Raw genomic sequence first — 27,857 nt, forward strand, 5'->3', positions numbered from 1 at the left:
CATTCACACCATTCTGTTACTTGTGGTAACCCTGTTAGGGCTTGACTCATGAAAGCACCGGGGGGGTGGCAAAGCCTTCCCAGCCCAGTCCAACCTCGAGCTCCTAACATTGGCTCAGAGGCAGAGAACCGAGACACAGGGAGCAAGACAGGGTTTGGAATCACCCAGTGGCTAAGGGTGCAGAGCCAGGGTGCCTGGGTCCAGATCTTTTCCATTTATGTGCTGTGTGATCTTGAGCAAGTCACTAGTCAGTCTTTGCCTTCGTTTTTCACCCATAAACAGGGAATAGAGTGGTTCTGGCCTCACCGATCTACTGGTAGTGGTAGAGGAAACATCCTATGTGCCTAGCAAACAGCCACTCTAAAGAAATAGATGCAATATCAAAGCTGTGCGCATATGCAGGGACTTTAGGAAGTGTGTGGACACTGCTGGGCTCTTACTGGGGACACATTCCTTTTGTTCTTCCTAACAGAGGCCCCACATTTGGAAGTCCCCTCTTCCCACCTCTAGAAAACTCAGGGCCCCAGCTCCAGGCCATCAAAGCATGCCCGCCCCCAGCCCCCCGGCCACTCTAACTGCTCCAGCACTTGGGCACAGAGGAGAATGGGAAAAGTGTGCAGAAGCACATCGCCTGCTTGCCACAGTGGGCATCTGACTACAAGAGGAACTAGCCCCAGGAGGACCTCAGGGACATGGACTACCAGGAGCAAAAGACAGAGAAGCCCAACTACATCAGGAGCTGCTGAATAGCCAGCCCTGCAGCTCGGCCCTCCCTGGACTTGCACTCACAAGACACAGAGTGACCATAATGCTGAAGTCAGTGAGTTCCCTTCATGGGAGCATAAGTTCCTTGGTAGGTGTAATCAGACCATATTAACCGCGGTGACCCTGAGGACTAGGGCTTGGGCTCTGGGGAGGACATGCATGCTCTTCGCTTGATTCCCTTCCAGAAGCATAAGTTGATTTGTACCCTTTAATTTCTTAAGCTTGTATTCTGCATATAATTATAAAAACCAAAGAACACACAGAAAGAAGGGGACACGGAGGAGGAAGAACAAGGAGGACAGCAGGAAGGGACATCCGTTGGTGCTGAGGTCCTTCTCCTCATCTGATGATGACAGGAAAGGAGGGTGGCAGGCCCCGGCCAGCCTGGTAGCATCTCCACCAGCACCAGCTCCCGACAGGAAGAACATGGGAGCTTTGGAAGGCCGACCCACAACCCTAGGAGCATGTGAGCAGCTGGAGAGCCACAGCGGCCTTGGCTTGATGCAGGAGGCTCCAAGGTCATTCTGGAAGCAGAGCCAAGGTAGGTGGCAGAAGGACGGGCACTTGCTCCCTAGGGTGGCAGGCTGGGCCCTATCTCTGATCCGAATGTGCAGCACTGGCTCTTTGTCAGAACCAACCTGACAGAACCTTCTGACTCAGCAGGGTAGAACCACACTTTAACAGAACGCCAGCTGACCCTGCAGGCCGGAAGGCTGACAGCCGCCCAGTGTGTGGCAGCAGGGAGAAGGCATCAGTGATGTTCCACCCAGCCGGTCAGCTGAGCCAGCCCTGCGCCCTTGAAGATGGCTTCACCCTTCAGAACTGAGGTCACCTGCCACAAGGTAAGAATCACAGATGAACACAAACACTGAAAATAGAATTTTAAATCTTCACAAAAGGTTTTCCAGTGATACAATCAGATACGAGTAACCAAGGAGAAAAGGAAATGTCTCCGGAGGCAGGCGGGCATGCTGGCCAGCAAGAACAGAGAGGCTCAGCCAGAGGCCCACTCATTTCTCCAACACTTTCCTTTGGGGAGTGGGCTGACAACACCTCTGGCAAGCTGCCTTCCCTTTGAATTCCAAACCTGTAGATTTCAAAGCAAATGAGAAGCATGTATTTTTTGCATTAATTTCCACCAAACCTACCCAGTCATCTACAGTGAACCTAACCAGAGCTGTGTGCTGAGAGCTATTCCACACCCTGCCCCAGTCTCTGGGGCCTCTTTCCAAAGGACTTGAAAGCCCCCTTTGTTTTCCAACACAAGTTCTGCCTTCAAGGTTGTGAAAAGCAGTGAAGAAAAACTGAGAGCCTCCAGGACAAAAGAACTTTGTGTCTGGGATATTCTTCCTTCCTTAAGACTAATCAGTTTGCTGAAAGGTTCAGGTACAAGTTCCAGAACTGTCTCAAAGCCACAGCGAGTTTGCACAACTTTCAGTCTCCCTATCCTGAAAAAAATTCTTCTTTCCTGTCCATTTATTCTGACTGGCCAAGGTTTTAATTGAGGCTCTACTAGGAGCCACAGTCTGAAGTAATGAGTGCACACAGAGCAATTGGCATCCCAGTTGTCCATCCCCAAATTCCCTCTGTGGGCAAAAGAATTCCTTTCCCTGTGAGTTCTGAGGGAGCTGCGCTGCCATGTGACTCAGGCCAGCCAGTTAACACACTTGTTCTGGCCACAGTCACTGGGCCCAGTGATCCCAGGATCCACACGGGGCCACCAGAAGACTCTTAGCCCAGATCTGAGGAGTCTCTCCTTCTGGAATCTCTCTGAAGAGAGGATGACTTTGGTCATCAGTGGCCACCTGCCTGTCTGCAAGAGACCAAGTGAGCCCTGACCTAGAAGACCCTGAGACAGTAGACCTACCCTAACCTGAAGCCAAATTCAGACCCGCTCCTAAGATTTGACATCAGCCCACTTTTTTCTCTTAAGCTAGTTGGAACAGCGTGCTCCCATCTGAAGCCCCAGCTGCCTCCGTCTACAAGCCCGACTGTCTCAGACGGAGCTTTGGCTCCTGTCTCCTTTGGGGCACATCCTATATGCTGAAAAACAGCTGATTCCTCAGAGACACCCTAGTTACAGGGACAAACTCCAGACCTTGGTACCTAAAGCTGTCTTCCCAACAGACTCCCCTTACCAAACTCCCCAAATGCTCTGTTCCCCTGATTCTGCTGACTGAGATGTGGTCTAACCAGAGAGAGGCCACCATGTGCTGGTTTGCTTGGGGCTGTCCTGGTTGATAAATTGAAAACTTCCTGTGTCCCAGACAATTGGGATGGGTGGTCACCCCGTCTAGCAATCAACTCTAGCAAGCAGATCTCCCTTTACAAGGCAGTATACTCATGCAGCTTAAAGGCTCAACTCTCACAGCAGATGCACATGTTTTCCTATTAAATAATTAACTGTTAATTCTTTGGCCCATTGTTCACTACCTCAATGACCACAGTAAATGAGAGCAATCTTGTGATCTCATCTTCAGTTGGATCTGGCCTGTGTCCGGCTGACACCCGGTGCTTAATGGAGACATGGCTTCCGTCTTGGAGCAAAAGGCCTTCCCTCGCTTGGTGCCATTGTTACGGAACACTGCTATATGCCACATGCTTCACTCAATATGTGCAGCACTATCCAGCTACAGAACATTTTTCATCTTGCAGACCTGAAACTCTAAACCCATGCAACTACAGCGCCCCATTTTCTTTTACTTCTGAGCTTTAAAAATCCTATTAATAGTCCATGGTCTATGGTAATGCACTTTCCAGCTCAAAGATTTCTGGAAATATTCACCAAGTCTTAAAAAGCAACCCGCACCCTCCAAGTCCGCCTCCACCAGAGGCCTCACAGGAAAAGGAGACAGGAGGGCATGGTTGGAATGCAGAGATGCAGAATGGAGGTAAGTACATTTTTCATAAAAAGAATTCCAGGAAGCATGGAACTGGTGGCTGCATTTAGACCTCAAGGTCACCTTGGGTTTGGGGAGCTGCATTGTCTGCACAACTCTGGCTTCAATCTCATTAACTTTCATGAAGGTATCTTTTCCGCACAGCGATGATGAGAGGCTCAACTTGGACCTCTGTGCCACCCTGGTCCTCGGACCTGACTACCACCAGGCGGCATGTGTGAACACTAGTGCACCTCTGGACAGAGTGCTAAGTAACTTCTAGAAGAAAAATGGCCCTAAATATTTAGGGGGGGACAGCAGAATACTGCTGAGGCCATACTTGACAGCCACCCAGATTTCACAATGCAACTGTCTCTGCGAGTGATTCAACAGCTCCCAGGACCTATCTTCAAACACACCCCAAGAATAACTTCACAGAGAAATATTTATTTCATGAGACTTGCACAGGCTGCCCTCTGCCCTTTGCTAACAACAGATAAATTCCTGCCTGCAGAGAAGAACCATGACCCTTCTCTTTAAAGCAAACAGACTGGCGGTTGCTGAACAAGAGTCCCAGGTTCATGTAAAGAGGGCCAGAGTCCATGACTCCCCCTCTGCAGATACCTACTGACTTCAGGGCCTTAGGACACACTGAGCCCGGCAGGCCCCGAATGGCAACAGGCTGGACCTGGACAGCAGTGCCCAGTTCCAACACAACAGGCCACAAAAGGAGACTTCAATCTCAAACCAGGCAGCCTCTCCCCAAGCCATCCTTGACAATGGGCGCTTCCTTTGTCCCAGCAACCCCACACTCCCCAAGGCAATCCTGGGAATTAACCGTGGACATGCACACGTGGAATAGTGATGTGAAATGGTGATGGAGGAACAGGGATGCCCACTGCGGGTGTTCACAGAATCAGGACGCTGGAAACAACTCAACTTCCAACTCTCCAAGGCAGATTAAAAACACAGGATCTCTCCATGGATTAGGAGAGAAAGCATCAGTAAGACAGTGGGTCTCTGCCAGTTTTAATGACATAAAAAAAGTAGGTGTGAACAATTATAAAACAAAATATCTGACATGAGGGAAATTAAGTAGGTACCTAGATTCAACTTGGTCTCAAAAAATCCATGGTTGCCAAAGCGAGTTCATAGAAACTATGGGATTGAGAGGAAAAGAGCACAATGACATAAACACACTTGACAACCCAGTAAAAGTGAGTTCATGATAGGGGTGGGGTCGTGATAGACACAGCCTCAGAGCTGGAGGTGCCAGGCCCCCAGAGCACTAGGAAGAACTGGGGGTCCAGAGGGAGCTGGGGTCAGCTCACACCTGCAAGATCAAGTGCAGGGAGGCTCCCTGGAGGAGCAGCCTGGGAGAGATGAGTCATGGCTCGCTCCTGGTCCTCCTGACTCAGGGTGCCCAGGAATGAGAAAGTTCCTGCCTGCGGCCTTCCCTGGAGATGTCTGGGCAGGAGGAAGAGGCTGCTACCACAGGTCCCTGAGCACACAAGCCAACCATCTATGAGAGCCAGCTCAGGCCAGCCTGTCCAGAGCAAGACAGAGCAGGGACCCAGCTGGCTCAGGAGTCCCCACCATTCTCCCTGTTACCCTAGGGTCACACACTAAAACCATCATGTAGAGATAGGGCCAAGAAAACACAACCAATAAGAATAAGTGACCCAAGACACAGGCATCCCATGAAGCTCTCTAAACAAGACCACATCAAGGGTCAAAAGTGAACTTCTGCTGCTGCTGCCCTACCTCCTCTACCTAGAAGAGTGGGATCTGAAGAGACAAATAAATGTGGCCTCCAAAACTTTTTTTTTGTAGTGCTAGGAATGGAACCCAGGGCCTTGCACATGCTCACAAGAGCTCGATGTCTGAGTTGTACCCCAATGCTCCAAAACCCCTTTATAATGTCTCTGCTCACCCTTGAGTGGTGGGGTTGGGTAATTTTCAACCTTGAAATATGCACAATGGGAAAAACCTCCCTTGGCAAGAGACCTCGATACCCCCAATGTTCATGATGCTTCTTAGCAGGATAATGGGGGTACTTGTTTTCTTTTGGGTTCACTTGTATTTTCAAAATATTCTAAATAGACACATCTCTTCTTTTTAACACTAGAAAACATTTGTGCAGCTTAATTTTACTCACCCCGGCTGGCACCTGTTTTGTGTCAGCATCCTGCCCTGCAGGAAGTGCAGGTGGGTGGACTCACCTGGCAGTGGGCAGCCTAGGATCTCCATCCTCAGACAGATGCTGCCGTTGTCAAACCAGGACTGCGGGTTGATGCGGATGTAGCGGGCCACCATGGGAACAGGCAGCTCGTTGAGCACAGGGATCTCTTTTTCACTGTTTCCTTCAAATATCTATTTATGTTCAAGGGGGAAAGGAGGCTCTTGTAGGGTTTGATTATTGGGGGTGTGAGATTGGCAGTCCACTGGCTCAACAAGAGGCTGTTGAGGAATACCTAATGTGTGTTGAGCACTGAGGAGAGGGAGAAAGGAGTCAGGTCCCAGGAAGCCCCCATCGATTGGGGCCTGGGGAGAACCTATTGACTGTAAGATAACTATCAAGGTCAGGGCAAAGGGACACCACAGAGCTTTTGTATTTCAGCAGAAGAAGACCAAGCAAAGCTGTGGGGAAGCAGTTGCATTTGACCTGACATGGGGGGAAAGACATACCTATCTTGGAATATTCTAGAGAAAGACACAGCAATGGGTTCCCAGGTAGAAGAGCAGCTGGCACCCTTCTACCAGGACACAGGGATGTGGGTGATAAGGAATCTGCAGACGGTGTGCGAGATGGGTGTGAGACAGGGGACATGGTGCTGGGAATGTGCCCTTGAGTATCTCAGTGTGACTGCAGTGTGAAGCTGCACCACATCACAGAGCTAAAGATCCAAGGGCATTAGAAAAAGTTAGGAAACTCATAACTGAACAGCTGTGAGGGGCCCTGCATGCTGTCTCTCTCCAGGGCTGGCCTGGGTGTGGGTAAGAGGCTGGGTCCAGACCCTGCGACAGGAGGAAAGGCAGGAGTCCACATCGTCCCCAAAGGTGACCACCTGGTGCTGAACTTTGGGCCATGGAAAGGGGTCACTGTCCATCACACTCTCAGGGTTGGCTGGAGTGGACCCAGAAATGGTAAGTCCCAGGTGACTAGGCATATCACGTCTCTCTGCAGGGTCCCACACAGCCAGAACCAAGAAGAGACTCACCATGTCTCCAGATCTGTTCTTGACAGTGACCCACGTGTGGCTGTCATTGCTCACCATGACCTTATAGGACGTCACCCAGTCACTCCTAGGAGAAAACAAAGCATCACTGGATCTGTACAATGTTTACCTCCTCCAGGTGGGTGGAGAAATAAGACAGCAGAGGCTCTTGTGGGGTTCAATTATTGGGGGTGTGAGAGTCGACAGTCCACTCGTTCAGCAAGAGGCTGTTGAGGAATACCTAACGTGTGTGCAGTGCTGAGGGGGAGGGAGAAAGGAGTCAGGTCCAGGAAGCAGACATGCTCTTCCCAGCACTGGGCCAAACCCTGGTTCCAAGCCACTGGCTATGCAACCTTGGCCAGGTAATTGACCCATCTATGCCGCTGGTTACTCGTCCTTAGGCTGGGAATCATGGAAGCACCTACCTTAAAGGATTTGGGAAGCAAAGAACAGTTTGATACCCTCTAACATGTGGGACCATGCCCAGCCCCAGGCAGCGCTCAGCAGTAACCACACATAACAGGGCATTTGTTTGTAGTCAACAGTGACATAGCCCACAGGAAGAGTTTGGGGAAATAGTCTCAGGACAGGCCAGAAACTGCTTAAACATTTCATTCGGGAAACTGACTTGGGAATGTAACAAACCAGATCCTGCAATTGCAAACCAGATCCTGCAACCGAAAACCAAACAGCTTGGGTCTCTGAGAGACGCTGAGTCTCTCCCTGGCTGTCCTGGTCACACAGATGGTCCCTGCCAGTAGTGTGCAGACTCAAAGCCAAACCTCTGTCAGTACATCCTACTGCCCCAATGTCACTGGGGACAAAGCAGCTGTAATCTGACTTCCCGGAGAAAAGCTCAAGGGGAGAGACTCAGCAAACTCAGAGCAAGAACTTGAATGTGGTGAGAACACTTCTTCCCTCTGCCTCATTTTTCATAATATTAATTCTTAGGCAGGGTAGAAATTTTCCCTCTGCCTTCACCCTTCCTCATTTCTTAAATACTGGCCCTAAGCACCTTCCCTGGTTTTCTCACAAACTCTGCCCGCTGAACTGCTTGGGATCCTTCCCGTGCTGTGAAGTCCACTTGGTCTCAGGGTCCAGAGCTTTCCCAAGAAGGTTCTGAGCTTCTTGTCGAGTCAGGAGTGGCCAGTGAGTCTTCAGACACAGCAGCTGGTTTTATTCATTCTGGTTCATCTGACAGACGTGGCATGAAAGTTCTTCTCGGGGGCTTTCACACAGGCTTGGAAACAAACCCGTGCCTGTCACCTTCTCCCCTCTTCCCTGCTCCCCACCAACTGCTCCAGATCCCTGCAAGAAGCCAGAATCTCCCAAGCAACACGATTCCCCCTGCGAGCCCCAGGCCGGAGCCCACCACTGCAGTGGACGTAGCAAACAGGCCCTTGAGAAGCACCTCCCTCGGCTCAGGTGTCCTCTGCTGGACAACGACCCTCCCCCCAAACAGCAACCCCTTTACCCCATCTCGATTCCCAAATGACTCACAGGAGGTGCCGCTTTGTGTCAGCTGACACGTCCCCACTGGGCTCTGGAGGCAGAGGTCAGAGTTGGGGTCTGCAGCTATTGAGGGAGAGGTGGCACATTTAGGTGACCCCTCGGGCAAAAGAAACACACACTCCACAAAAGGGAGGTAGAAAGAAAAATGGAAATAAATCCTCTGAAGAAGGAAAGAGAGAGAAAAAAAAGAGAGAATGAAATAATTTCTCAAACTTAAAAAACATATAGATAAAAATTGTGTTTGTTTGAATAATGACTCAGTGATGCCTTGGAACTCTGTCTGAACTGCAGAGCAGCCGGGTCTCCTGCCCACTTTACCCTCTACTTGATGTCTAAGTGACATCTCTGAGCTTTCTGCCACTGTGCACCCCAACATGGTGGCCTCCGGGAAAGTACCACCATCCCCCCAGGCGTCAGGGTCCAGGAACCATCCTTGGCTCTCACACCCCGCCCCTCCCCTACATTCCAGTCACCATGTTTAGGCTATTCGACCACCCACATCTTTGCAGAAGGCTCACAACTCTGTCCTAACTCCCTTGTGACCAACCCAGCCCATTCTCTGGGGCCAGGACTATTACAGTTGCCTCTACATGGTCTCCTGGAATCTAAACTGCTCCCCAGTAAATCCCAGAGTCAGAGGCTCACTTTGCTAGTGCAATATCATGTCACCTCCTGCTTGAAATACCTCTTAACTTTAAGCATCTAGCCTTCCAACAGCAGGTGTATCCTCATCTTAGTATGAAGACCAAAATCCTCACCATGCTGTGCAAGACCCTAACTTACCTCTTGTTTTCTATGTTCTCTCCTTCAATTCCCCATATGGAAACACACTCTGCTGCCACAGGGTCTTTAACATACAGTTCCATCCGTCTCAACTGCTTCTTCTGTTTGCCTCTAAATTATTCAGAAATCAAACTGTATCAAAAAGCCTGTCCTGGCCCTCCTATCTAGCCAAGTTTTCATTGTATGTCCTTTTCATTCTTAGTTTGGGTTTGGGATTTTAAACTCCTTTTTTGAAATCGTCTGATAGTGTCTTTTATCCCCTACAGGAGTCCAAACAGCTCACAGATGGAGAAAGGAGAGACCGGGTGCTCTGGAGGCCACACAGGAAGCCTGGAGCACCCAGTGAGGGCCAAAGGTGCAGGGCCAGGCCAGGTGGGCTCTGGAGGCCATGTGGTGGGAGCAGGACTTCTCTGCCATGCAGTAGGGAGCTGACCCCCAGCCCTGAAGTCCACCAAGCAGCCCGGTCAAAAGTACCTGAAGGCCAACTAGAAATTCTCCTCTGCCTCCTAAATTTGCCTCATCATAGGATGCTTGCTATTTGGAGATGTAGTTCCCTGTTTGCACTGTAAAGCTGGCTCTCCTTCCCCGACCTTTGAACCCAGCTGAGGTGAACACGCCCACAGAGGGGTCTTCTGGCCCCAAGTTCTCGTGAGGCCTTTGCTCATTTTGTCTCAGACTTTGTCTTACTGTCATCATGATGCAATGCTGTAGATGCAACCCGGGGCCTCTGCCTCGCACACGCTGGGTGAGTGCTCTGCCCTGGGCCACGCCTCAGCCCGCTGTCTCCCGCGGTTCCTATTATCAACTACAGCCATGAGATTTTCCTTCCACTCTCTGTGCTTTTCAGTATTCCTCTCTGAGCAGATACTCCGCCTTATCTGCCCACTTTACTGCCAGTGAGGATCTGAGTCATTTGGGGTCTGAACTATTAAAAGCAGTGCTCCTGTAAATATTTTTGTATGTGTCTCTTGGCAAATTTATACAAAATCCTGTTTGGTGTATAATTGGGAGAAGAATTTCTGGGTCACTGAGTCATAGATGTCTATTTATATATGTATGTTCAGCTGCAGCCATTTTCCAAGTTAATTGGAACTATTTGCACTCAGGCCCCAGAGAGCCCCCACTGCTCCGGGTTCTCGCCAACATGTGGCACGTCTTTCCCCTTCATCTTTGCCATTCGGGTGAGTGTTAAGTGAACTACTTGGCAACTAACGAAGCCATAGGTTTCACAGGTCTATTGACATTTGAGTAACATCTATGAGGTTCTTACATTCCCCCCCTTCTCCAGTTAAGTTAGCCACTTTTTTAATACAGGTTTTCAAGAGTTCTTTCTGCATTCTAGAGATGAGATTTTTGATTGAATATATGGTCTGAAAGTATTATCTATGATTCCGTCATTTCATTCACTTTCTTTGTACCTTTTGACAAAAAGATTTTCTTAATACCAATCAATTAACTATTTTTCTTTATCATTGTTTAGTATTTGTGCCCTTTTCAATAAATTTTTGTTTTCTCTTGAAAGCTTCATTGCTTTATCTTTCACATTTACTTCTGCAACCCATCTGAAATTGATTATCGTATGGTGTGAAGTAGGGGTTAAGATACATTAGGTGCAGGGTCTCTATTCTACTGCCTAAGTCTTTGATCCACTCTGAGTTGATTTTTGTGCAGGGTGAGAGATAGAGGTTTAATTTCAACTTGCTACATATGGATTTCCAGTTTTGCCAGCACCATTTTTTGAATAGTCTATCTTTTCTCCAGTGAATGTTTTGGGCACCTTTGTCTAGTATAAGATAACTGTATCTGTGTGGGTTTGTCTCTGTGTCTTCTGTTCTGTACCATTGGTCTACAAGTCTATTTTGGTGCCGTTTTTATTACTATAGCTCTGTAGTGTAGTTTAATGTCTGGTATTGTGATGCCTCCTGTTTCACTTTTCTTGCTCAGGATTGTTTTGGCTATTCTAGGTTTCTTATTTTTCCAAATAAATTTCATGATTGCTTTTTCTATTTCTATGAAGAATGTCCAAATCTTCACCATGTTGGCCAAATATCTGACTTCCTTAACAAGACCCCTAAAGCACAAGAAGTAAAATCAAGAAATTTAAATTAAATTTAAAAGCTTCTTCTCAGCAGAGGAAACAAACAATAATGTGAGGAGAGAGCTTAAGATTGGGAGAAAATCTTTACCACATGCACCTCTGATGAAGCATTAATCTGTATAATATATAAAGAACTCAAAAAATTTGACACCAAAAAAACATAAATAACTCAATCAATAAATAGGCTAAGCAATTGAACAGACACTTCACAGAAGAAGAAATACAATTGATAAATAAAATATATGAAAAAATGTTCAACATCTCTAGTAATTAGAGAAATTCAAATAAAAATTGCACTAAGATTTCATCTCACTCCAGTCAGAATGGCAGTTATCAAGAACACAAGCAACAATAAATGTTGGCAAGGATGTGGGGGAAAAGGTACACTCATACATATCTGGTGGGGCTGCAAATTGGTGCTACCACTATGGAAAACAGTATGGAGATTCCTCAGAAAACTTGGAATGGAATCACCATTTGACCCAGTTATCCCACTCCTCTATTTATACCCAAATGACTTAAAATAAGCATACTACAATGATGCAGCCACATCAATGTTTATAGCAGCTCAATTCACAATAGATAAACTTTGGAACCAACCTAGGGGTCCCTCAATAGATGAATGGGTAAAGAAAATATGGTATATATATATATATATATATATATATATATATATATATATATATATATATATATATATATACACACAATGGAATATTACTCAGCTTTAAAGAAAAATGAAATCACAGCATTTGCTAGTAAATGGATGGAGGTGGAGAATATCATGCTAAGTAAAATAAGTCAATCTCAAAAAACAAAGGCTAAATGTTTTCTCTAATATGCAGATGCTAATTCACAATGAGGGAGGGGCACTAGAGAAGTATAAAGTTACTTTATTTACATAGAGAGAAATAAAGAGAGGGGAGGGGATGTGGGGAGAGGAAGGATAGTAGGCTGAAACAGACATTATTACTTTATGTACCTATATGACCACATGACCATCGTGATTCTACAACATGTGTACTCAGAAAAATGAGAAATTATATCCCATATATCTATGTATATCAAAGTACGTAATGCATTCTGTTGTCATGTATAACTAATTAAAACAAATTTTAACAAATCTTTTAAAGATACATTGTTTTCCATATGGGCTTCCAATTAACTCAGGAAATTTACATGATGATCTTACTGCTGCTCCTCTGTGGCACTTTTGTTATAAGTCGTATTACTATTCATGTGGAGGTGTGTTTCTAGACCCTCTATTCTGTTCCCTTGGTCTATTCCATACCTTATCCTAAACCTGCCTTAATTTCTACAGATTTATGACATATTTTAATATCTTGCATTGTGTTTCCCCACTTTGATTTTGCTTTTCTAATTTATCTATCCTTGGCCCTCCCATATAAATTTTAGGATCAGTATGTTAATTGCCAAAACAGAGTCTTCTGGGATTTTAACTGGAATAACATGACATTGAGTATAGAAATGAGTTTTATACTTTTGCATCTTTACAATATTAACTCTTCCAATCCATAAACATGATATACCCACCTATTTACTTACATTGATTGCCAGATTTGCTATATTTATTCTTAAGTAGTTGATTTTTCAATGATTTTAAAGATGATATCACTTTAAACTTTATTTTCAACTTGTTTATTTTAAGGATATATAAATGCTTTTTGTATCCAGCTATTTTGCTAATTCATTAGTTAATTCTAATAGTTTGTAGATCTCTTTAGCTATTTTATGGATATGATTATGTCATCCAAAAGCAATGGCAGTTCTGTTTATTTCCAATCATTAGGTTTTCAATTTCTTTTTCTTGCTTTAGTACTTGCTAAGACTTCCAGTTGAATGCTGAAAGCCGTGGTAATAACGGACATTTTTGTCTCCTCACTGGGACTGAAGGAAAGATTTCAACATTTCACCATTGAACAAGACCACACATGCCCATTTAGTAAATGTACAATAATAATATGAGCAGAGAAATGAATTCTAACCATTTTATTAGCTCTAATCCACTTTTATTCTTTGTAACTACATGAACTTAAAAAGCCACCTCTTCTTCTGAAAATAATAGCTACCAGGAGAATGTGTGTTCATTTTTAAATTAAGAGATGTTATAGTGGAAGGTTAAGACTGCTGGTTCTGAGGTCAAGAAGCCAAAAGTTAAATTCTAGTTCTTCCACTTCCTTCCCTGTGACTTCTTACAGCTCTGCTGTAAAAAAAAAAAAGACACCAACTCTACCTTCTTGTTCAGTCAATGAGATGGACCAAAGCAGTAGGGGCTGAGCTCAGTGCCAGATGCACAGCATGTGCCCTTCCTAGAGGGGCTGTTAGTAAGGATTCCCTCCTCCTGGGCATATGTCAAATCCCAGGCTGGCCCCAGGATGTCAGGCTGGACGGAAGCACAAGCGGAGGCTTCTCCAGGTACTCTGGGGAGCGGCTCTTCAGGCTTAACCTTCTTGCTCTTGTGATGGAAATGAGCTGTCAGAGCCATAAAGAAATTAAGGAGGAGTTGTTTTAATTAAAATTAATAGGTTGATAATACAGGGTGAGAGAAGAGCCACCTGCCCATCATTGTGACGCTGAGACTGACTGTGCCTTCCACAGGAAGAGGCTAAAGCCACGGGATGGCTAAGTCCTGCTCCTAGCCCTACAGCTACAGCACCCCCGACATTTCCAGCTCCAGTGTGTGGCGGAGGGAGCGAGGCACCTGCAGCAGAGGCCGGGAGGCGGGGCAGGCTGGCTGGCACACCTCACCCTTGTCCACTCCAAGGCTGCATATTGGATTCCTTTGTCAGGGCTCACTCATTGTGTGGAGAGCTAGCCGTGTAGACTGTAGCCACAATGGCCCTGCTCTTTGGTCTCCTAATCCTTAGGGAAGGCTTGAAATTCATAGCACTTTTGTGGCTTTTCTTCCACTTCCCTCAGAGAGATTATTTCACATCACAAAGCCACCTTGATATTATTTCCTCAGCACTGAAGGCTTTGACTCAAAGCCCCAGGGTCCAAGCAAAGAAGCCCTGCATCAGAGGCTTCTGGAGAGCAGACAGGGCCCCCATGACGCTCCTCTGGGCTGCAGCAGCTCCCTCAGCTTAGAAATGTGAAAACACAACAAAACACCCTCCTATGCCATTATCACACCCCCTAGTCCATCCTCCCTTAAAACCAGGGAAACAGAGGAGTGGGCCACAAAGAAGAAGCGGAACTTGGGGAGACAGGACTGCGTGGTGAAGACCTGGTGTCCATACAAATAAAACGCCACAGCAAAGGGTCACGGAGCCTCCACTGTGGCTCAGCCGTGCCCTGGTTACCCTGAATCAACCCTCAGAGGGCAAAGAAGGGGTGTCTGCTTGCAGGGCCCTGTGTAGGGGCCCGGTTAGGAGGGGAGGAAAAGAACAGCAAGCAGTGTGCCAAGGAGACACCTGGGCTGCGGGGGAGGTGCCGGCGACGGGGCAGGGGAGGGCATCCAGACATTAAGCCAGGAAAGCTGGACTTTTCCCAGGACTCTCAAAGGGACAAAAATGGCGTTACAACAGGAGCACCTACTCGGTTCCCGAGGAGCACCCAGGAGGTTCTCTGAGGTTTCACTGGCTGGCAATCTTAAAACATCATTGAACCTACGAGAAAACATCCCCTGGGAGAAACAAAACAGCTCATTTAGATCCCAAAGAACTTCAGATTTTGAAACTATTGCATACATATTTTTAATTTTCTTTATCAAAGATGCAAACAGATGCTCCTCCACTCAGGATGCAGTCACATTCCCACAAACACAGGTTCTGACCTACTGTGCATCACGGCTTGGTGACTCGGCCCACAAGAGGCCACATGGGAAGGGCCATAGCTCACTGCCACTGGCCAGCATCAGGAGAGAGCTTCCTACCAGCCCAGGAAGAGAGACATCCCCTGCCCTTGCACTGCCTTCGCAGCCCTGGCGGGGTCAGGCTCAGTGGCATGGTGGGCTCATGGTGTTGGTTTTATTGTGATGCTTAAAGCCTTACAAATAGATTACACTCATCTTTTGTACTCATCAAATGTTACAGAAGGAGAAAGAGAAAATATTTATTTGAATGTTGTATAATAGGCTGACATACAGGACAGTACCACAGTTCTCTTGCAAAAAGGATGTATGTGAAGATGCGACTCATCTCTTAAAGGCAGACTTGAAGAAAAAAAAGATAAATCTTATATAACTTCTTATATGCAATTTTTCTGTCCTTGAAAGAACAATTCTATTAAGATTTCCTAGTAATAATTCAAATGGCACGTTAGTCTTCAAAATGCCTCTGCCTACTTGGTCTGATTTCATCCTAGAGAAACAAGCAAAGTTCCTCATTAGGCACATGGTTGCTAACCGGCTTGGTAGGAGGAAAGTGCCATGTGGCTTTTATTCCTATACATAAATGCTCCAGTCTCTCCTCTGGTCTTCATCAAACTTCTCTCGTTCCTTGGTTCTGGGTACAAGGTTTCAGTACCCAGACCTATCCAGTGCTTCAGGGGTGTGTGAGCAAGCTATTGTAAGCCACATGTGATGAACAGTAGCTGTTCTTCTCAAAAGTACCTATCACCAGCACTTCTCAGTCATTTGCAAATAACCTCCCTTTCTACAAACACAGTCTAGGGCTGATGCACCATCACAAAACAGTTCCCAAATGTGGAACACAGAAAGCACCAGACAAACATGGAGTCTAGATCTTGATGAATTTTCCTAAGGATGGTTCAGTAACATCACTGTCTTCAGTAACCAGAGAACCTCAGATATCTGAAGGTGTGCCGAAAAATGGTAGTAACCTATAGAACTGCTTTGATTGTATCTGTATGGGACACTGTGGGGACGTTCAGCCCTGTTGTTTTGAGTTACATTTCCACTTTGACCCTTATGCATGGTCACATTTGAAGCAGCTGTTCCATGGAGCATGACCCTGCACCTTGCCAGGCTGAATAGCCTGAAGGTGGTCACCTGACAGAAACCAGGACAGTCACATTCGACTGGCCTCATGGAACACCTGACCCAAACAGAGCCAAGACATTCTTCCATGGGATTCTGGATCTGAATGCAAGAGGTGGCTAGAGTCAGAAGCCACAGCCCTCGGGTGCTAAGGGCAGTTCTATTGCTCATTCTGTGGTCAGAGAGGCAGAGGACACTCTACAGAAGGAGATATTCAGCCAACTCTGGATGCTGGGACCCAGTTACACCCAAGGAGCTGCCTGAGGCCTGCTGATACCCCAGAGTGTTTCAAGATGGGCCCTGTGACTTTCAGACAAGGAGGGCCTCCTGCTCCTAAACTGTAACCAAAGGTTCAGGGGTCCTCATATGTGACTCTGCTAAGCCTGAGTGAGACGGCTTAGGAGCCCAGGTCAGGAGACTGGAAGTTCTGGCTGTACAGAGGCAAAGCAGCCAAGCCATTACCAGCTGCATTTTATGACAACACACCAAAAGCTGGGATACAGAGCAGGCCGGCTACTTCCTGTGGCCTCAGTAAGGAACTCACCATAGGGAGAGGCTCTGGTCCAGGAGGTACAACTGGAAGCAGGTAAGCAATAGTGAAGCAAGGGCGCTGTGTGGCTGGGCAGCTCCTTGTCCCCCACCAAGAATCAAAGCCCACTGAGGAACAGATGACCAAATGCCCAGCTGGACAGCAGCGGTCACTTTCCCCCTTGTGGACATTAGGAAACAGAGATTGCTATCACGGTAATGGGGACATCGGAGAAGAGCCAAAAGAACCCCCAAGTCCCTCCCAACATGCCCCTGTCTTTCAGCAAAACTGGGTACAGCATGTAGATAAATGTGAGCTCCCCACCCCAACCACGGTGGCCGTGCAGCTCAGTGAGATCCGAGGACCCTCGCCTCAGCCCTGGGGCTGTGGGTGAGACCTAGTCTCTGTCTTTGTCTTATCTTATATACATTTTTTTTCTTTCTTAAGATAGTGAGTATAACTACTTCCTAATAATTCAAGTGGCATTTCAGTTTACGGGGTGCTTCCACAGCACGACCCTGCTTCAGCTAAGAAGGAGCCAGTCACCTTGAAGGATCATCCACAGCAGATAGGTTCAGATGGGGTAAACACAGTCCCTCTCTTTACTCAGGGTCTATTGCTTAATTACACTGGCCAAGTCCCTCTTGCCATGTAAGGTCACATATCACAGATTCTGGGGACTGGCATGGGTGAGTTTTGTGGAAGGACATCTTCCACCTTGGGACCCTCACTCTGATTCTGGCTTCCCCCGTACACCCTCCAGAATCCCTTCTCTCTTGGCGCAGGCCTGAGAGTCCAGGCCTGTCCTGCTAACCAAGTCACAACAGGACAACACGCTGTTTCCCAAATTACAGTCAATAAATGGTAATCTTCAGTATTAGCCAAAAAACCACAGCCAAAGAAAACTGCATCACTCCCCCCTCCCCAACCACCACGAGGCTCTCTCCTGAAGAGCCAGAGTCCAAGGAAACAAAGAAAATTCCATCCCACCTGACAACTCATGATCGACTTCTCAACCCACTTACTGTAATTAAAACTCCCTGGTATTTCTCAATATATCTGGCTCCTTCTACAGGGTCAAAGCTGTGTTCCTGGAAGAGGCGGTCCACTCCTCACCCAGAGTCAGCCCAACTAGCAGGAGACATAGTGTCAGCCACTGCAGATTCCGGAAACCCCTCCCGTGCCAGCCCAGGCTCCCTGCACTCCTCTGGGTCCCCAGCAGGTGTAGCCCACGGCTCTGCAAGTATAGTGAGGGCTCTCCAAGAGGGTATTTCTGCCCCCAGGGGCATCTGCAGTGTCTGGGGCCATTTCTGGTTTTTATGACTGTGGGGCTGGGGTAGGCTGCTACTGCAGGGTGAGGAACATCTCCTGGGTAGAGGCCAAGGGTGCTGCTAAACATCCGAAAATACACAGGAACGATTCCCATAGCAAAGACTTATCCTCCCCAGACTGCAACAGTGCTGGGGTGGAGCAGCCCCATTCTGAACCATTCAAATAGCAAGATGGGTATTCTCCACTGAGGTTGTTCAAAACTATACTGAGGGAAGAGTGATGTCACCCGCAATTAATCAGTGTGGAAACTAAGGCACAGCATTGTCAGGGGCTATGACACTTTAGAGACCAGAGTGGATATCCAATAATACAGGCTTCTTCAACATGCCTGTTGATTTGCCTGAAAGAACACGAAGGACTCAGAAGCAGGTATGCGGTAGCAAGAGCAGTTTTTCAGAAAGTGGCTCAGTTACCTGTCAGAAACGTGCAATGAACAGCTGTTCAGTGAACAGAAACTGGTTCTTCCAAAATATTTTCAAATGTTTTAGACACCCCTGCACCAGGCAACCCTATTTCTCTCTTACCAAAACTTGTCTTTACAGACAGCCTGGGGTGCAGCCCAGACCTGGCTCATATTACCCTATAAGCCACAATGTAGACTCATGTTATGGTTTGGATGTGCGGTGTCCCCCAAAAGCACATGGGTGAGACAATGCAAGAAGTTTTGGAGGAGAAATGATTGAGTTATGAGAGCCTTAATTCAATCAGTGAATTAATCACCTAATGGGATTAATTGAATGGTGGCTGAAGGCAGGTGGAGTGTGGCAGGTGTGGTGTCAGGAGGCATGACTTTGTATCTGGCAAATGGAGTCTCTTTCTCTCCTTCTGGTCAACCCCTCTGCCACACTCTTCCACCATGATGTTCAGCCTCACCTTGAGCCCTGAGGAATAAAGCCTTCTGTCCATGGACTGAGACCTCTGAGACCATGAGCCCTCCAAAAAACTTTTCCTCCTCTACAATTGTAGTGGTTGCATCTTTTAGTCACAGTGGTGAAAACCCCAAATAAAACAACTCATGACCAATACTTGTCAACAGCAGGGACAGGGAGTAGGCCAGCCACTGCTCAGTGACCCTGGGCACAGGTAGTTTACAGTCTAGAGAAGAAGGCAGAGATTGCATAATTAATAATGCAATTAATAATTGAACTGCCATTGTGATATTGTTCAAAGGAGGAATATACAAGGCTTTTAAATGGGGCAGGGGTTGACTTTGTCCAGGGCTGGTTGGGGAGGGCATTCCTGGGGAGGCTGTCTTTGAGCTGAGACATGAAGAGCAAACAGGAATAACTAGGTAAGGATCAGATTCATTTTAATCCAGTAAGAAAAAAAGCTGAGATTTAATAGGTAAATAATAATTCTAAAAAAAGCAGAAGAAAATGGAGCAGAGATTAATAGTAAGAACAATAACATAATATAAATAGAATACCTTAGAGCTAAAAAGTATGAGTTCCTGTATTTCAAGGTCATATCAAGTTTCAGCTATAACAAAGTACAATATTGTGTGGGTTTTAGCACAAGAGATATAAAAATAACCCTAAGAACTTCATAGAGGAAGAATTATTCAAAGATTCTTAGTAAGAATGATGTCCTCAGACATATATATCATTAACATTGAAGGTAAAGAAGCAACAGAAAACTCAAGACTTTGAGAGGTAACATGGTTTCTTTCTGGCATAATGAAAATGTTCTAAAATTGATCACGTGATGATTGCACCATCTTGTGAATATATCAAAACACTAAATCATGCCTTTAAATAGGTGACTGTATGGTATGCATTATAGTACAGCAGATGACCTGGCTGTAAATAATAACTCAATATGACCATGATATAAGAATTAAGTGCTGATTTCACAAAAGTTTTTTTTTTTTTTTTTTGAGAGAGAGAGAGAGAGAGAGAGAGAGAGAGAGAGAGAGAATTTTTTTAATATTTATTTTTTAGTTTTCAGTGGACACAACATCTTTATTTTATTTTTATGTGGTGCTGAGGATTGAACCCAGCACCCTGTGCATGCCAGGCAAGTGCACTACCACTTGAACAACATCCCCAGCCCCACAAAAGTTTTAATATAGCTCCTTAGGAAGAATGAAATGAGAGACAGGGGGGGGTAGAATATGCTGAACACAGGTGAATAAGAGAGTTCCATTCTTGCTTTTCATAGCAGAATGTCAGCAGATAACTAATTTAAAAGATTAAGAAAGAACACTGAGAACATTTTATTTAGAAACCTGGGGATTAAGAAAAATAAAACACAAGAGCTAGCTGTCCCAGAGACTAGGAGATGGGACTGCTATTTGTAATTGTCCTTAGTGCTATTTGACTTTTTAAACAGCAAAATAATTTTTAATTAAAGAATAAACCCACATTTTTCTCATTTCCTCTTCATTTCTCTGACACTTTTTTAAGTCTTCACTCATTCAAGGTCTTTTTCTTCCAACACATGCGAGAATTGAGGGCAATTTATATGTTACAGATTCAAAGCAAGTCGAAAAAGCAGAATTTCTTTCTTCCTTTTAAGAGTTCACATTTTACTATGGTGTGAACTCGAGAGAAGGTCAGTGGAATTTTATGAGAACAATTGGGAAGCACGTGGCCTTTCGCCCCTGTTGGATGCCCTGTGTTCTGAAGTGCTGCCAATGGACTACTTAGCAGGTGGCACAAATGTTATTTTTTAGATGGACTTTAAAGAAAAACTGGAGAACTGAAGGTTATTTTAAAAGAATAAAAACAAAGTCTTCCGTGAAACTTAGCCAAGAGTTTACTTTCAAAAATGCTGGGAAAACCTTTTACTTGATTGCTCCTTTAACCTGGATGGACAGCTAGCATAATACGAAAATTCTGCACTTGAAAGAGATCTTTGTAGAAATAGGAAGCTTCCTACCAGGCATGGAAGAGGGAATCAAGTGAGCAAAATGCACACCATGAGAGCTGTCTGCCCTTCAGCCCTGCTGGAGAGGGAGCAGGCACACCTGATGCAGAGGCTGGTGTGGTGGAGGGCCTCCTATGAGGCAGCAGCATGGGGCTCCAGGATGCCCTCTGACCCATACTGACCAGGCCACTCTGGCAGGTGCAGCTCTTTGCACCAAGCTGATAAACCTAACTTCCAAAGGCGTTGGGAGGAACGATTACCAGTACTTGCCATGATGGTAGCTCAGGACAGACTAGCTGTTTACACCAAGACCGTTTCGTGATGAAACATGCCATCTTCCAGCATCTTCTGTCCTGCATGACAGGGAGCAAGGACGAAGGCATTCAACTGATGCGTTTTTCCAGGACCAGAGAGGAGCCCGGCCAATACAGAACAGGCACCTAGAGGAAGCAGGCCTTCTCCTAGTTGTGTCTCTTTTTTCCCTCCAATCAAAATTAGAAGATAATAATTTAAAAATTTCCAAGGTGACAGCTGAACATGTACCAGAAATCTAAGACCAGAGTTTTGTGGTGTAGGATTAAGAAGGAAAAGTTTTCCTCTTCTAGACCTTGATGACCTGTGTCTTGACGACTTGGAATGGACTTCATGAAACTGGGAAGCCACTGGTTAGATGTCCTGTAGGCCTCTCACACTTTGGCTCTATCCAGATACACAGTGTGCATATACTCCATAGAGGAAAGAGAGAGAGAGAAATAATGCCAGCAAAAATCCAAAACACCATCAACTCCAGCCAGCGTCACTGGCTCATCACTGACACAGCAAATGGGCAAAACTAGTCACGCACAGGTGGAGGAGACCTGATCTGGAAACCCAAAATCTGAAACTCTGAGCACCAATGTGACAACCCAGTGGAAAACCTCCCACCTCACCTGATGTGATGGGTCACAGTCACAACACAAGCATCTAAAAACAGAGGAAACTGCCTTCAGGCTGTGTGCTGAAGGTGCAGAGGGAATAAATGAATTCTGTGTTTAGACTTGGGTCCCCTTACCAATGCACATAATGTATGTCAAATATTCAAAAATAATAATAAAAAGCCCAAATCCAAAATACTTCTGGTTCCAAGCATTTTGAATAAGGGGTACGAGGCCTGCTGCAGGATCACCACTGGCCCTTGGCCCCTGGTGGTGACCAGTACCATGTGTCACCCACTTCCATACAGAAGCAGGGCCAGCAGCGCCAAGTTCCTCTTCAGTTAGAAGAGGGAGAGTCCCAGGGCTCAGGCCTTTGTAGGCCCACTCTCTGCTTGAGCCATGAGGAAGCTGGCAGCTCCCCGTCCATCACCTCATGAGGCAGCGTTCCAGCAGCCTGGCAGGCTCGAGTCTTGCTGGAGGCCAAGCTATAACTTTGGGCAGGAATACTGATCCCAAGAGGCCGAGACCGCCTTCAGCAGCTTCTGGAGACAACGTGTAAAAAGCGAAGTCCTATCTCTTGTCTACAATAAGCAGAGGCATGCACAGCAGCAAGAACACAGTGTCCTCATTCTGCCTGTCTGTCCATCTGTCTGTCTCCCCCCCACTCTTACTCTCCAGCCCTTATCTGCTGGAACCACTCTCAACAGCTGAATGGTGCTGCCACATCCTCAGAACAGCCAGACGTTGGACACTGTGTGAAACATCAGCCCACTGATTTATTGGATTTCTCACTTTGGCTAGTTACCATGGCTCTTCAAGACAGCAGGAGGGAATGTTATAAGGTTAGAAATACTATCTATTTTCCATTACCTCCAGTAAAAACATCTACCGGGGAAACGGGAGGGGAAATGCCACTTTCAGAGCCAGGTTGCAATAAATCAGTGTTAAAACCCACTGTAGAGAACTAATAGTAAAAAAAGGTATGCGACCCCCACCTAGACCTGGAACAGTCACATGAGGGGCCAGGAGGAAAGGAACAAAAAAGTGAGACCCCTCTGAATGCCACAGGATGGAGCCTCCAGAGGGCTGGCCCCATCCTGCTCCCTGCCTGGCAAGCACTGACCCCGGCCAGAGAGTGCCAAGGGGCGTGGCCTGCTCAGATTGCCCAGGACTCAGCGGAGCTGGATTTGCACCGTCCGTGGGGCCGAGGAAGCACTCTGCATTTGTAGGCACTGTTCATAGTTTAAATAGCACAAACTTATTCTCTCACAATTCTGGGGTCAGAAGCCCTAAAATCAAGGCGTTGGCAGAGCTGTATTCCTTCTGGGAGCCCCAGGGAGAATCTGTTTGTCCTTGTCACTCCATTCTTTGGTCATTGTCCCTTCCAAGCCAGCAGGAGGGAAGGTCTTCTCAAGCCACCATCTCTCTGGCTTTCCCTGCTGCCTCCCTCTGCATTTAAAGCCCCTGGTGATTCCATGGGCCCCATCTGTACGGTCCAGGATCATCTCCCATGTTCAGGTCAGCCACTCAGCAGCCTCAATCCCAGGCCGACTTCATGCCCCTTGACTGTGAAAACTTGTGTGTTCATAGGTTCCAGGAATCAGGTCACTGACACGGTGGAGGAGGGTCTCATCCTGCTGACTGCTCTCCCCTTCCTCTGTCAATGTCATAGTCTACAACTGCACCAGCACAAAGACAAACAGATCAACGTCATAGAGTAAAGAGATTGCTTCAACCTAAGAGTTAATTTTTTCTTCTGATTTTAAAAGAAATTAAAAACTTCACGGGCTCCTGAAGGTCTCATGGTCCCAGGTAGCACGACTGCTGCTCCAAGGCCCCAGCCTTGGATGCCCTCAGATGAAGTCCACACGGTCCAGGTGCGGCCTCCACATTCACCCAGCCTGTGGCAGGAGGGCAGACCCTGAGCACTAGCCAGGAGTGGGCAGGAGGAGGAGCAGAGGACAAGCATCTTTACTGTGACAGACCAGATTAGAACACGCTACTTAGGCTTTCTACCACTCAGTTTCTTCATAGTCCATAAAATGGGGACAAAAAAGGGCCCTACCTGTCAGGTCACTGGGGTCATTGCAGGTGGCAAGGTGAGGTGCCCAGCAGCCCTGATCTAGAGCCAGTGTACCTTTATTTAAAGAAACTTCCTATCCACCATTGTGTTTCAAAGAAATGCCGATGTGTGGCAGGAAATTCTCACACAATCAGACTCAAGTTCTTGGTGGTCACATGATACAGTTCTGGTCTTTCCTAGGTGTGTCTGAGGAGAGGCGTTGGCCACACTGGTGGTACCCGCTCTGGATGCTGGGGAGGGGCTCCAGGCTGAGGCTGCTGGGTAAGGAGCAGCACCAGCTCGTGGTCTCGGGCCTCCCACCTGCAGCCCAAGCTGAGAGTGCAGAGCAAGGCAACACCTCTCTCGGCTCAGGGGGGTGAGATGACCTACTTGGGGCTGGTGACAGCAGCCTTCTGGTTAAAGACACTGAGAACAGAGAATGTGGTCTGAGCACTCCAAGAGGCAGAGCACACTTCAGATTGGCTGGGGAGGAGAAAGAAGGAGGGCAGGCACCAGTGTGTGAACAGGACTGTCCTCCAGGGGGAGGGAGTCTTAAGACAATCACAGCAACAGCAGGGCACCTGCCGTGTGCCAAGGAAGGACGACCTCAGCTGCTTGACATGAATGTGCTTGCCCAGTCCCCACGACACTAAGCCAACGGCATTATTACTACCCCATGTTACCAATGAGGAAACTGAGGCACAGAAAGGCCAGAAACCTGTCCCAGGACATGCAGCTAGGCAGGTCTGGAATCCTGGTCTCAGTCTGGGCTCCAACTCCAGGGGAGCCCTGGTCAGCCGAGGACCAGAGCTGCCCTGGGGAATGGCTGCTTCCTTCCCCTGCGGGCAGCTCTGGGTGGCTGACCTCTGGAGGAGGTGGGTGAGCAGGGGCTGGTTACGCAGACCTGCCCTGGAAGGACGCTGACCTAGCACTGGAGATGCAGCGGCAACTGGCTGCCTGCTCCTCAGGAGTAGCCAACACAGATGCCAATCGGGGCCAAACCGAGCGGGAGGACTCAGAGCAACAGGGAGTGGGTTTCAGAAGGTGGCCCAAGGACAGCCCCTGGTGCAGAGAGAGTCGAGTCTTCAGGCAGAGGGCAAGGCCATGCAAAGACCCCTGCAAGAGCATGCCTGGTGCAGCTGGGGAAGGAAAAGAGGGTTCTGGCTCCACACACAGTGAGCAAAGGGAATGAGGCCACACAGGGCCTGTGGGCAAGGGGCAAGCTGACCAGGGGCGGCTGCAGGAGGCCTTCCCCACCAGGAAACAGAGAGAGAAAAAGCAGCGGACACCCAGGATGCCTCTAGAAGGTCTCCCAGGGGACCAAAAGGCAGGGGGTGCCCAGAAACCATCCAGAGGCATTTCCAGGGAGCCAGGCTGGGGCGTAAAGCCCCTGAATAAAGCAGGGTGAAGCTTGCCACCAAGAACAAGCTCTGCAATTGTTTCCACTTCACACGTGGAATCCCCCGAGAGCTCACTCCTCAGTCAACACCCAGAAAACCACCCAGGAGCCTTGGACGCCATCTTGAGAGCACTATTTGATTTCAAGTAGCTATCTCTGCATCGTTGAAATTTCACATAAGATAGAGGAAATGACTTAGTGCCTTAACTCATAATTGAACTTGAAGATGTTTTTGCTAAAATCCGTTCCCTGACAAGCTCTGCTGTTCAGAGTGACAGTTCTCAAAGAGGTTAGAAAGGAGTTTGGAAACTTCTCTCTTCCCAGCCCCCCACAGGTGCCAAAATTTTCATTTCCCTGTGAAGGGAGGAGACGCAGCGTGACAGTTCTACAAACACACCCACTCTCCAGGAAGGTACCATGTGAGTGAGAAGCCTCCGCTGAGCTCTGCTTCCTGAGCTCCCGCCTGGCCCTGGCGCCTCTTCCCTCCGCACCTTGGCTGCTGCAGTGCTGGGACCCAGACCCACCCTGGAGGATGACCCAGCAGCAAAGGCTGGAGCACTGCTGGGTGGGGAAGTGGGACCCCCAGTCAAAGAAGGAGTTTGGCGAGACCCCTGCTTGTCCCCAGCTCTGGGCCAACGTCCTCCAGCTGCTCATCTGCCACAGCCTCTTGTCACCCTCTCTCTTCCTTCTGCTACAGCCCTACTGTCCTGAGCAGCCCCCTCTGCTGAGCCTTGTCCAGCCTGCCCTGCAGACCCCCCCGCAGGGCAAGCACAGAGCAGCAACCCTGAGCCTCGGGGTCCCAGATGTCTGTCCTCTCTGCCCTTTGGCTCGCTCCATAAGCCCCCGGCACCCTGACTCCAATCATCACCTTCACTGCCTCATGAAGTCCTCAGATTGGCCTCTGCCCTCTGAGACCAAGTCTCTATCATATTTTATGCCCTCTCTCTCCCAGAGATTCCACCAACTGACTCCTGGCTTTAGCTCCTGCACCCCAGTGTCCCCTAATACAAGTCATGTTCTAGAAGCACACAGTGCCTCCTCCCTGCCTTCCTCCACTGCAACTGCCCGACTCTACCACCCCTGAGGGCATAACAGACAACCCAGTGGGACAAGGACAATTGTGTACCCTCTATAGGCACACACTGAGCCCTCTCTGCAACTGAAGAAATTCCCTGTGCTTTTTCTCAACACGGGTCTTACACTCTCTGCATTTCCACTCCCTAAACCTGCTACTCTCTGAGAGGACCTGCCGCTGCCTTCTCTAAGACTCTACAGCCCTCCAGGAGCAGGCCCTGAGCCCCTCAGCACCGGCTTCCCTGCCTGGACTGCCTCGGGGACCAGGCCTCTCTTCCTTTCCAGGCCAAGCTCTCCACTGTGGGTGTCCCTGTGCCCCTCCTGCACCCGTGCCATCACAGACCCCCCTTGTGTCAAGGCCCATGTCTCCCGTCAACCTGATCGTCCCCTCCAGGGCGTGGATGGCTGTCTGACCAGAAAAGGGCAACTTGCCTTTCCTGACCTTCTTCTTCTGACTTGGGTACCTTGGTCTTCTCAGAGTCTCCACTTTCAATGGCACCAGCTTCCTGGGGCTCTGTCAAGCCTGCCTCCTTGGGCACCAAGCCTGGCTCCTGGCAGGGGCTGTGCTCGTCCTCCCTAACCAGCCCAACTACTTTACAAATTCAGCAATTAGCCAGCCTTGCTCAGCCCCCACCTTACAAACCCAATGCTGGCTTGCTGGGAGGTGAGACTGTCCTACCTATTAAACAGTTAAAATGTAAAGCATTTGGCTATTTTAAGTTGCCTGTATTTATTCTAAGTTCTTAGAAGCATCTATTCACCTCAAGAAGATTAATTAACTTTTCACTCATCTCACTGGTTATAATTGTAACTCTCATACATCTAATAAACTTTCTGTCATTGGGAAATAAAAGATTGGTTTTATTAGTATACTAACATTTCACTCAAGTGCAATGCAGTAGGAAGGACAATTTATATTGGTAAAAAAATATAAAGCATTCAATGTCATTAAAACAATTGCATTTCATTGCTTTCAAATAGAATTAATTATCTGAAAAATATTAAAACTGGAATTGTAGGCTTGTCAACTTGGCCATGAACTGGCAGTAGGACTATGGTGGCCAAGACTCAAGACCTCACTGCATCTTTGTCTGATGGAAGCTCCTGTCTGTCTCAAGTCAGTGGCACCAACAAGGGGCTGGACTGAAAGCTCACTGCAAACAAGACCCCTTTTTTGCTCATGCTATGTATATTAGTCCCAATGCTTAGAACAGAGCATTCAGTAGACATCACATAGATTAAAATTAATAAACACATAAAGAGGATGTCGGGAAGAAACATCCATCTAGCAAACTCCAAAGGACCAGCACCCTCTTTCTCTTCCATGTCTATGAATGTTACCAATCAAAATGCAGCACTCTTCGAGAATGGATCTGTTCTGCATGCTTACTTAGAAAAATAAAACTCTAATCCCAGTTCTGGCACAGTTTGTCTTGGCTTGAATCCCACACCTGTCCATGACCT

The 27,857-nt window shown here is 47.5% G+C and overlaps 1 pseudogene; it reads right to left on the bottom strand.

The window, feature by feature from the left end:
• Positions 1-27,857, bottom strand: part of LOC143640988 (inactive carboxypeptidase-like protein X2) — a 156,464-nt pseudogene that overhangs the window by 19,865 nt on the left and 108,742 nt on the right.

This window comes from Callospermophilus lateralis, unplaced genomic scaffold (genome assembly GCF_048772815.1).
Source record: "Callospermophilus lateralis isolate mCalLat2 unplaced genomic scaffold, mCalLat2.hap1 Scaffold_82, whole genome shotgun sequence".
NCBI classification, from domain to species: domain Eukaryota; kingdom Metazoa; phylum Chordata; class Mammalia; order Rodentia; family Sciuridae; genus Callospermophilus; species Callospermophilus lateralis.